Here is an 11,716-nt window from a genome sequence, read left to right as displayed (position 1 = left end):
AAAAACGAGAGGGGAGGATTTCCAGCCCCCCGCTCCCTCCCCTTTTAGTCGCCTTCTACGACACGCAGGGAATACGTGGGAAGTATTCTTTCTCCCCTATCCCCAGGAATAATATATATATATATATATATATATATATATATAAGAGTGATAAACCTTCTTTAGGAGTAGGTTAGGTATGGTACATGGTTGGTAACGTAGGATTGAAAGATGAAACTCAAACACTCCTGGATGAAACGGCCGATCACAAGACGACTGTACAAGTTTCACTACTCTGAAACTGACCCCCCCGTCCCGTCTTACCATTATATTATGAGCAATGTTGTTGTGGTATTTTTCTATAGAATATCCTAACACAACTTTTTCATGTCCACTTATATCTGTTGATATGCCAGAACCAGACACAGACATCCTCACCACCCGGTCTTTGTCTTCGCTGTCTGCTGCACTTTCCAATTTCATTTTATTTTTTTCCATTCACTCTCCATTTCACCTCATAAGTACTTCACGGGACACATTATGTAGACAAACAGCATCTCTCTGTGTCACCAGAGACATTATCAATCAAGGCAGACACCAAACTCAGTTAGAAACTGATTGTCGTCTTATTGCAAATACTTTTCATCATTCGTCGAATTATATATATATATATATATATATATATATATATATATATATATATATATATATATATATATATATATATTTATTATTTATTTATTTTGCTTTGTCGTTGTCTCCCGCGTTTGCGAGGTAGCGCAAGGAAACAGACGAAAGAAATGGCCCAACCCACCCCCATACACATGTATATACATACACGTCCACACACGCAAATATACATACCTATACATCTCAATTTACACATATATGTACACACAGACATTTACATATATACACATGTACATAATTCATACTGTCTGCTTTTATTTATATATATATATATATATATATATATATATATATATATATATATATATATATATATATATATATATATATATATATATTATCCCTGGGGATAGGGGGTTAAGAATACTTCCCACGTATTCCCTGCGTGTCGTAGAAGGCGACTTCAAAGGGAGGGAGCACGGGGCCGGAAATCCTCCCCTCTCGTTTTATTTTTTTTAATTTTCCAAAAGGAGGAAGAGAGGGGGGCCAGGTGAGGATATTCCACAAAGGCCCAGTCCTCTGTTCTTAACGCTACCTCGCTAACGCGGGAAATGGCGAATAGTTTAAAAGAAAAGAAAAAGATATATATATATATATATATATATATATATATATATATATATATATATATATATATATATATATATACACGTGATGCTTACCAGAATGTATGCTTGTTAAAAGCAGTTCATTCTAGCACCATGTTGTCGTGGTGGTAGTGGTGGCTCAGGATATACAGTGTTTCTAATATATCTCGAGCAAGGTGTGGCCAGGCATTTCGTCTGGCAAGACACTATCGTTATTCTGTGTCGGATGTAGACAATTACAGGCTCTGGGTTTCGTCTCCTCTGGTGTAATTACAGTGACATGATTTTGTGGTAATGATCGTTCGGGGGTTACTTTAAGTACGTCTCTTGGTTGGCGAGGTGTGATGGTGGTGGTGTTGGTGGTGGAGGAGAGAGAGTGGTGCTCCACCAACAGGTCAGGAGGTTAATCTCCGACTCTGTGAGATAAAGGGAAGCCCATGACTTCATACCTCGTAATGGTGGTAAGGACTGGATCGTTCAGTGTGCTCCACAAGCCTTATCTTGTCACCTGATCATAATTTCTCCAGCCTGGCTCATAATGATCACCGAGATTTTCATTTTCAAGTTATCTTACTCTTTTATGTGATCTTTCGCTTTTTAGGTATCTTACTTTTATCATACTCTTGTAGGTATCTTACTTTTATCTTACTCTTTTAAGTTATTTAACTCTTTTTAGGTATCTTATTCTTATCTTACTCCTTTTAGTTATCTTACTTTTATCTTACTCTTTTAAGTTATCTTACTCTTTTTTGGTATCTTACTTTTATCTTACTCTTTTAAGTTATTTTACTCTTTTTTAGATATCTTATTATTCCTTGACTGTAACTCTATCTCAATATGTACGTTCGTATATACTTTCACCCTGGGTGAGCTTGTGGACGGTTCCCTGAAAGATTTCGCTGTATGTGTTATCTTGCATCGGCTCGGTTATCTCGGTTATCAAGCTGTCCTTTATCAAGACTCGAGTGGAATAAAACCCTGCAGAAGCTGGTGTTTGGGTGTGGTGGGGGATCACTGGTGTGTCAGTGTGGCACGACGATTTCTGAGGACATATATTCTCTTTTTTCTTTACAATCATATTAACGTGGGCATTTCTTTCTCTCTCTTTTTTTTCTTCCTGTGTATATCTGGTGTTTGCAGACACATTTGCGAAGACTGTTAGACCATCTTGGAAGACTGTGAGACCATCTTGGTCTGGTGAGGTCTGCGAGGGGGTCTCTCCTGGAGGCAAAGAGATCGAAGGATGGAGGGAAGGAGGGAGGGAGGTAGAGGGTGTTAAGGTGGGTGTGGAAGGGGGATGGGTCAGGCAGGAGGGTCACTATTCCTAACCTGACATTCATGGAGGGTCATTACGGGACGAACGGAGGAGGGAGGAGGTCAAGCGCGTGTCTTCACCCCTTTGCAGGTGACTCATTAACACCCCACCTCCCCTCACCCTCACGTACCCCTCTCCTCCCCCAACGGAGACATGACCAGTTCCATGACTTCTCCCCACCTACCCACACCCTCTCCCCTTCACCCCCATCAGCCCCAGCATTTCATGACCGCCCCCAAATTACCCGGAACTCGGCCCAGGCTACTGAACTTGACCATGAAGAGTCAGTGGACCATATCTGACACACACACACACACACACACACACACACACACACACACATACACCTACCTGGCCATCAGTTACTGCAGTGTGTGTGTGTGTGTGTGTGTGTGTGTGTGTGTGAGAGAGTTCAGCTGACGTATAATCATGAGGGGAAGCAGGATGTGCCACCCATGCATTATTCATCGTGGATGATGATAGTTGGTGATGGGAGGATCTCATATATGATCTCATATAGGTGGGGATGGGAGGATCTCATATATGATCTCATATAGGTAGTGATGGGAGGATAAAATATATGATCTCATATAGGTGGTGATGGGAGGATCTCATATATGATCTCATATAGGTGGTGATGGGAGGATCTCATATATGATCTCATATAGGTGGTGATGGGAGGATCTCATATATGATCTCATATAGGTGGTGATGGGAGGATCTCATATATGATCAATGTTTATAAGCTTTAACGGAACGGATTCATGAGGTTCTTCAGCTCTGGGAAGGTAGATCAAAACAAAATGATGATGTCTGCTTGTGTGGTGTTGTGATACACGCTACCTCGTCCTATTGTGGATGGGTTGGGGGGTTTTATTTTCAATACATGATATGATGTTCGAAATCTTAGATTTTCTATTTTTTGATATTCTATTTTGAGGATGTTGGGGTTATTATACGAAGGTGCAGTGGTGGTGGTGGTGACGAGATGTGGAGTGTAGAGGGTGTGTAGTGTGTAGGGGGTGATGATGATGATTGTGGGAAAGTGAGCGAAGCGGTCATGGAAGAGATGTTTTGAGTCCTTCCCTCTACCATTCCTGACTAAAATTTTAGGAAAGGCAGTCGAGGTTACCCACGACCATGTAATGCCTTCTAGAACACCCCATATAGGGGTTGGGTCGTGTCTCGCCGTACGTGTGGCCAGTGGAGTGTCTGGACACTGGGATCTGGGGAGGGAAGGGAAACCGAGATGTGGAACGATGAAGGTCAACTGGAAGAAACAAATGGTAGTACTTGAGTGTGGAGATGTATAGTGAGCTGTATGAGGGACTTTGTTGTCTTTTCCTGGCGCTACCTCGCGCATATGAGGAGGGAGGGAGTTGTCATTTCATGTGTGGCAGGGTGGCGACGGGAATGAATAAGGGCAGACAGTATGAATTATGTACATGTGTATACATGTATCTGTCTGTCTGTCTGTGTGTGTGTGTGTGTATATATATATATATATATATATATATATATATATATATATATATACGTTGGAATGTATAGGTATGTATATGTGCGTGTATGGACGTGTATGTATATACATGTATGTGTGGGTAGGTTGGGCCATTCTTTCGTCTGTTTCCTTGCGCTACCTCGCTAACGCGGGAGACAGCGACAAAGTATAATATATATATATATATATATATATATATATATATATATATATATATATATATATATATATATATATATACATATATATATATCCTAGCTTGAGGCAGGTACCCATTTTATTGACCAAACCCTAAGAGTGGATGAACAGCTGGATTGACTATGGACCGACGGCCGTAACCAGAATTCGAACCCCTATGCACTCGACCCTGGGATGGCCCGTGAATGCGTCACGGCCAGGAACGCTAACCGCTATACCACGGGAGTCCATGCACTGTGCAGCATGCATGGCTGGCGGAATATGTATTTTTCGTCTTCGTCATGAGCCTGTAATACCACTAGTTCCCCTGTAACTAGATACTAACAATAGATCAGTACCAGCCCAGTCCAAAACCGACATCTACGTAATCTAATCGTGTTCCAGACTCCACTGATGCGAAATGACCTTCATCATGATTCCCTTAATTTCAAAATGATTTTTGGTTTCCCTTTCATGTTTCCGTCGGATGATGGCACTAAATGTCACTCATCTTTTAATGATCTTGAGGTCCCGTTTGTGACGTCCTTGGAGGCAACTATGGTGTGTAGGATGACCCCTGAGGGGGAGGTGGAGGTTTTGAATGACACCCACGCAGGACACTTTGCTTCCCTGGACGACCCTGACCTTTGGCCTGACCTTACGGAGCCACGCTGGGTGTGTCAAGGTCTTTCCCATAACAAGGTGGTTGACTGTCAGCTGTTCTCGACTTGTGACGTTGACAGACAGACAGACAGGAACGAGGCAGATATAGAGACAGACAGACAGATGGAGAGGATAGACCGAAGTGTGCTACATACCTGCCTCCCTACTGACAGCGTAATTGATAGCGATGAGTATCAACAAGTGACTAACAGATAGAAAGATGTAGGCTGTGTTATTGGCTACGATCTTATATATATCTATTTGCGTCTCTTAATGACGGTAATATCTTCGTTGCCTTCCTCTAGACCTTCTCTATTTGTCCTGCTTTAATTGTGGTGACCAGACGTGTGTGTGTGTGTGTGTGTGTGTGTGTGTGTGTGTGTGTGTAATTATCTAATTGCACTAAATGGGGTGAGAGTTTTACACTCGTAGTGCCCCATATCTTAACCCCTTATTCATCTGTGCCGAGATTTTGCCATTACTCTGGACTAGCGCGTAATTAACGCTCGCCTTAATAAAACTCCGAGTTAGGAAAAGAGATTCGCGTGAGATACGCGTTGTGCCGTGTGGGAAACGGAGAGCTTGCGTTGGTGGAGTGCACGGCCGCAACCCGCGTGGGTGTGAGGTAGAGAGATGAAAGATCACCCTGGAGCAGGGGAGGGGAAAGTGACAGCCACTGTACTTCTAGCTTACTACGGCCGTTGAGAACAACGGTACGATCCGTGAGCACGATGGTACGTCTGTACAACCCATAAGCAAGACGGTACGATGTATAAGCACGTCGGTACGATCCGTTAGCACGATGGTACGTCTGTACAACCCGTAAGCAAGACGGTACGATGTATAAGCACGTCGGTACGATCCGTGAGCACGATGGTACGTCTGTACAACCCATGAGCAAGACGGTACGATGCATAAGCACGACGGTACGATCCTTGAGCACGATGGTACGTCTGTACAACCCATGAGCAAGACGGTACGATGCATAAGCACGACGGTACGATCCGTGAGCATGATGGTACGTCTGTACAACCCATGAGCAAGACGGTACGATGCATAAGCACGACGGTACGATCCTTGAGCACGATGGTACGTCTGTACAACCCATGAGCAAGACGGTACGATGTATAAGCACGACGGTACGATCCGTGAGCACGATGGTACGTCTGTACAACCCATGAGCAAGACGGTACGATGTATAAGCACGTCGGTACGATCCGTGAGCACGATGGTACGTCTGTACAACCCATGAGCAAGACGGTACGATGCATAAGCACGACGGTACGATCCTTGAGCACGATGGTACGTCTGTACAACCCATGAGCAAGACGGTACGATGCATAAGCACGACGGTACGATCCGTGAGCATGATGGTACGTCTGTACAACCCATGAGCAAGACGGTACGATGCATAAGCACGACGGTACGATCCTTGAGCACGATGGTACGTCTGTACAACCCATGAGCAAGACGGTACGATGTATAAGCACGACGGTACGATCCGTGAGCACGATGGTACACACCTTGAGTGCAAGAGAGCGTGTTCAGGGAACGTACGAGGATGAACATGACTGATTTATGCCTGAATGAGTACGAATCCTGGTAGTCGGCCCTCACCCAACCCAGGTGTTCATCCTCCCGACGGGTCTGGGTGATAAATGGTACCTAGGCCGGTGTGTGTGTGTGTGTGTGTGTGTGTGTGTGTACACACAAGGGTAAAAGACATGGGTACATACATACAAGGTTAAGAAACGAGGCAACATGAGTGTAAACTCTCCTCGTAACACACACACACACACACACACACACACACACACACACACACACACACACAATTGAAGAGATAGGATCCCACGAGAGTAGAGTTTCCTCCCTGTACTGTACAAGTAAGTAATGAATCAAATAATTACATAATCCCTCTCTTGTGCAAAACGAATCCTCGTGGAAAGACAACCCGTGAGCTATGAATGATTCCAGATGCTCAAATGTCGACGTATGGAGTCTGATCCGTCAATATCTATGCCATCCTTGTTTATATGGGCGCTCACGCCTGGCAGAAGCCACCAAGGGAATGCTGAAAGGATGAAGGAAATGGAATAACTGGTGATCCTTCGCTCTGTGCGTACTATCGTAACTCGTCTTGCTTCCTATCCCACAGGGGGAAGGGCAGGTATCACATAAACCTCACTGAGATCCCACTAGAGAATGGCAGCATCACGGAGATACCTTGACGTCACTGCTGGTCTAGCCACTGGAAGGTTCCCTTTCGTAATAATTTTCGTGACGTCATGATGTGAGCGGCCAATCACTCGCTAGAGTGTCATCGCGACCGTCACCAGTCTTCGACGAATCAGGAGGTGCGTGGGAATTTAAGTCACTCCCACAGATGCTACGTTGGTAGGGACTGTATATTACGTGGCTTGTCACACTATAAGTCTCTCGTAATGTATTTTTCACCTCTTATTTCTCACATTCCGCACTTGTGGGCCTTTCAACACAGGCTAAAAATATATGAAAGTATATAATTATATTCTTATACACAGATTTTCAAAAGATGTAAAAGATGAGAAAAGAAAATGTGGCGAATGATAAAGGACAGACTAAATTGACACCAACATTTTGTTTCATCAATGATTGCAACAGTTGACCGCCTGCGACGGGAGGCGTGTGACCGTCATCAACCACACGTTGTTACAATATAGGCAGAGTTAACTGTTTTGGAAACGATGGATAAATCAAACAAAATATTGGTGTCAGTATTGATTGTTCGTTATCATGTGTGTGTGTGTGTGTGTGTAGGCTATGTTCATATATTGTATGTACGTGCGTATGTGAATACCTATTTGTGTAATACGGGAAGTGTGTTCATCGCTCGTGGGGCCATATCTCTTCACCCTTCCTCTACCATCGCCCCGTACGTTCTTCTAGACCTCCTCATACACTCTACTGAGTCTTCTCGTACATTGCTTCGTGTGTCCACAGTATTTGTTACTGTGGAAGTAGTTCTATTCCTCTCGTCACCTCATTCTTGCTCCTTAGTTCCTGGCTGTGTTCTCCCATGTCCCTGATCAAGGCCATCCCATTACCGATATATATATATATATATATATATATATATATATATATATATATATATATATATATATATATATATATATATTCTATCCTGAGTCAGGTACCCATTTTATCAACAAATCCCTAGTGGTGGATGAACAGCTGGGTTGACTGTGGACCGACTACAGCAACCAGGATTCGAACCTATGCGCTCGACCCTGCGTGTTTCTTTGTATCGACGTACATTATAGTTTGCCCTGGTATCTTTGTTCCTGTAACGCAGTGAATACACCTCTCAGGTTATGATGAAGGTATGTGTGAAAGAGCAAGTTTATCTTTGACTAAGAAACTGCACTGGTTCACAGACGTTCGACGAACAGTGTCCAGTGACGTGACATTGATTTGATCTGTGCATCTGACAGCGGCGAGTTCACTGTGCACACCCCATGCTCATCCTGTGAGCGGCAGCGCAAAAAGGATTACAGAGGTCACAAAAAAGTCTTTGTCAGACCCCAGTGGGCAATATACCCGTTACATAAATTGTTACAAGATGGGTTCGTTACATAAACTGACACTCTTTCTTACAGTACGGTTATTGACTTCAGGTAGAAACTGGATACAGCCTTAGAATTTCAGATATCTTGTTACTCACAATGATATGTTTTTGTTTACACTTATCCCTAAAAGTCTGTCGTCCTTAAAGGACACCTTATCTCTCATCACCTCAACGTCGTGACCTCTGGCCATATTGTCTCGCCTGGAATTAAGAGACACAGAAAGAGGAGAGGCTCTCTCTCTCTCTCTCTCTCTCTCTCTCTCTCTCTCTCTCTCTCTCTCTCTCTCTCTCTCTCTCTCACACACACACACACACACACAGGGTGTATCCTGCATGGCTTCCCACGCCATATAATTTCCTCACTGGTGCATGGAGTTGGAAGGCAGGCGGGGGGGCGGGGGGGCCTCTATAGCTCCTCTGACCTGGAAATATGACATTGCCATCCATTTAGACATCTCAAACTCTACGCGAAGTTGAAAGATTCAACGATCACATTTAAGGGAAAGATCCCTGATTTCCACCGTTCATACCTTCATTTTTTTGTGTGTTATAAGGTCCACCTGATAAAGGGATATGATTCATATTTTCAAAGGAGAAGATTCATACGCTCCTGTTCGTTCAGTTGGTAATTGAGATTATGGACAAGGTCAGTAGAGGGGCAGCTAGTTTGTATAATGAGATGATTCACCTCCAGGTGAAATTAAAAGTCATGTTTTCCTTCGGGTGTTAGAAATGTGATGTCAGAGAGACTCTGTTCGTGGAGAAGGAAAAAGAAGATGACAATTACATAGTAAATCGTCATTTCTTTTAATGGCTTCAGGGCTTCGTGATGTACTCTTGTGGACTGTCTGATGTTCATGCTTTCATGATAAAAAAAAAACCACTCGAGGTTCACTGTCACTACCACGCTAGTACAACACCCACCCACACACACACAGAGACACACGTCATAGGGAAAGAAGAGACCTCGGTATCATTGTGCCACATCTCCTCGTCCTTCGAGAGTGCATGTGATCATGTACGTAGTGGTACGGTACGCGGGGGAGGGGAAGGGAGTTCTCCAATCGTGGGGTCTTCGTCTCTTGACGTTTCTTCGTTATCATACAGCTTTTCAAACTTCTCTGTGCGGTCTGCATTTGCACTTGTATCGCTCACGACTTCGTCCACCATTCTTACATCATAAGTGTACGTCTTAACATCTTTTTTTTTTAAGTCTCTTCCTTAATTTCATGTTAGGGTTGCTGGTCGCGTCGTCTGTGTATCTTTTGAAGAGCATTTGAACGGTTGACTCTTGATGTTACTAAACTGATTTATATTCTAATGGCTGTGATCATATCACATCTTATTCTTCTCTCTTCCATTGTGCTCAAGACTAAAAGGTTGTGATCCAGTCACGCTTTACTCATTTTTTTTTTTTTCTTCTGTGGTGTTCAAAACTGAAAGGCTTTGAACAGGTCGCTCCTTAATCTTCTCTCTTCCATGGTGTTCACAACTCAAAGGCTGTAAGCAGGTCGCTCCTTACTCTTTTCTCTCCCATTGCTCAAAACTTTAAAGGCTAGGAACAAGTTGCTCCTTACTTTTCTGTCTTCCGCGATGTTTAAAACTTAAAAGCTATGATCAAGTCGTTCCTTACTCTTCTCTCTCCCATGGTGTTCAGAACTTGAAGGCTGTGATTGGGTCACAAGGTCTGTAGGTGGCGATGGAGGGATTGCTCTTTCCCCAATCCCACTTGAGGATGCACAAAGTCCCACGTCCCTACAGGAGCGGCGTATCCCTGTAAGGCATCCATCCTTCCCACTGTCCACTTGAGACTCATTGTCAAACACACACACACACACACACACACACACACACACACACACACACACACACACACACACACACGTGTACAATCTAAACATACCTCGCCCATCTTCTGAACCAAGGTGTGGGAGTCTCCAGCTTACTCTAATCTTCAGCTCTTGTGTGATTAAGTTCACTAGTAACTATCATAACCTCCCGGCTCTGTAATATCTGCAATACCACGACTTTGTATTATCAGCCAGATGGCTGCGTACATCCAATGACCCGTTATTTAATCATTTATTTATCACTTACGTGTTTCATCTCGTTTGAATCTACCTGGATAGCAGCTCTTATAAGATGCATCTGTAGTGTTTTCTCTATACGTTCCATAATTCCAGTTTTCACTGGATTTAGTTAATATCTTCTGGAAGCTCTCACTGGAATTGTACCTTGAGGCGTCTTCATTCGGTCTAGCTCACTCACTTACACTGGCAGTCTTTCCAGGTAAGCTGTTCAAGTCTTAGTGTAAATGATTCACCAGCAGACTTGATGATACAGTGTGCGTGAACAACCAGGGAGGTTGGCCAGGTTGTACTTCTACGACCGTTCAAGTTGATGCTCGGCAATATAGGAAGATGAGTCCCAGGGGATTATCATCAAAGTTGGAACTTCTGATTATGGCTTTGGCAAAGACGTTCAGCTTTTGTCTATTCTGTGAAAATAGAAAAAAAAGGATTATATTGTTCGTTCAGTCTTCAAATTCGTGTCACATTTAACTTATGTCTTCCCAGTGATACATATTTGAGAAGAAGAGCTAATACATCTCGCATGGTAGACACACACAGAGGGCACGAGTTCTCTGCTCTTACGGTAATAACATCATTGCACAGTTTAACTGATGTGTGATTCTGTGAATATATATATATATATATATATATATATATATATATATATATATATATATATATATATATATATATATATATATATATTTGTGTTACCACTGACTGATTAGGTCCTTTTTTTTAAGAATTTATTACTCTAATATTTTCTGGCAGGTCGACACATCTCTCCTTCCTCCCTAAAATAGATTTTTATCTATTTGAATCTATTCACTGTTCTCATCAAACGCTTTTCCTACAGAGCTATTCTTAGTTCAAACAAACCTGAATCTCTTTCATATGCCCCATATTACAAAGGTAGAGAGGGGCATACGAAAAACATATCTCCATGGGGTAGTGGTCAAGAGTTGTTGGGTGAGATCCTGCGTGCTTGGGTTCGAGTTCCAGTCTGGGTTACACGCCAACCCAAGCTCTTCATCCGATCCCCATGTTCGGTAACTGGGTACCTGAAGTGAGTTGCAGCTCCGATTTCACATCCGCCCCGTAGGGAAAGCGAAGGTTCAAGTT

General features: G+C 43.1%; 1 protein-coding gene across 3 annotated transcripts in view; it reads left to right on the top strand.

Moving 5' to 3' along the window:
• LOC139754165 (uncharacterized) overlaps positions 1–11,716 on the top strand; it is a 249,555-nt gene that overhangs the window by 191,373 nt on the left and 46,466 nt on the right. The gene's annotated exons all lie outside the window — the stretch shown is intronic.

Source organism: Panulirus ornatus, chromosome 16 (assembly GCF_036320965.1).
Source record: "Panulirus ornatus isolate Po-2019 chromosome 16, ASM3632096v1, whole genome shotgun sequence".
Taxonomy (NCBI): Eukaryota; Metazoa; Arthropoda; class Malacostraca; order Decapoda; family Palinuridae; genus Panulirus; species Panulirus ornatus.
The sequence above is the reverse complement of the archived record's forward strand: the minus strand, read 5'-3'. Positions and strand labels throughout refer to the sequence as shown.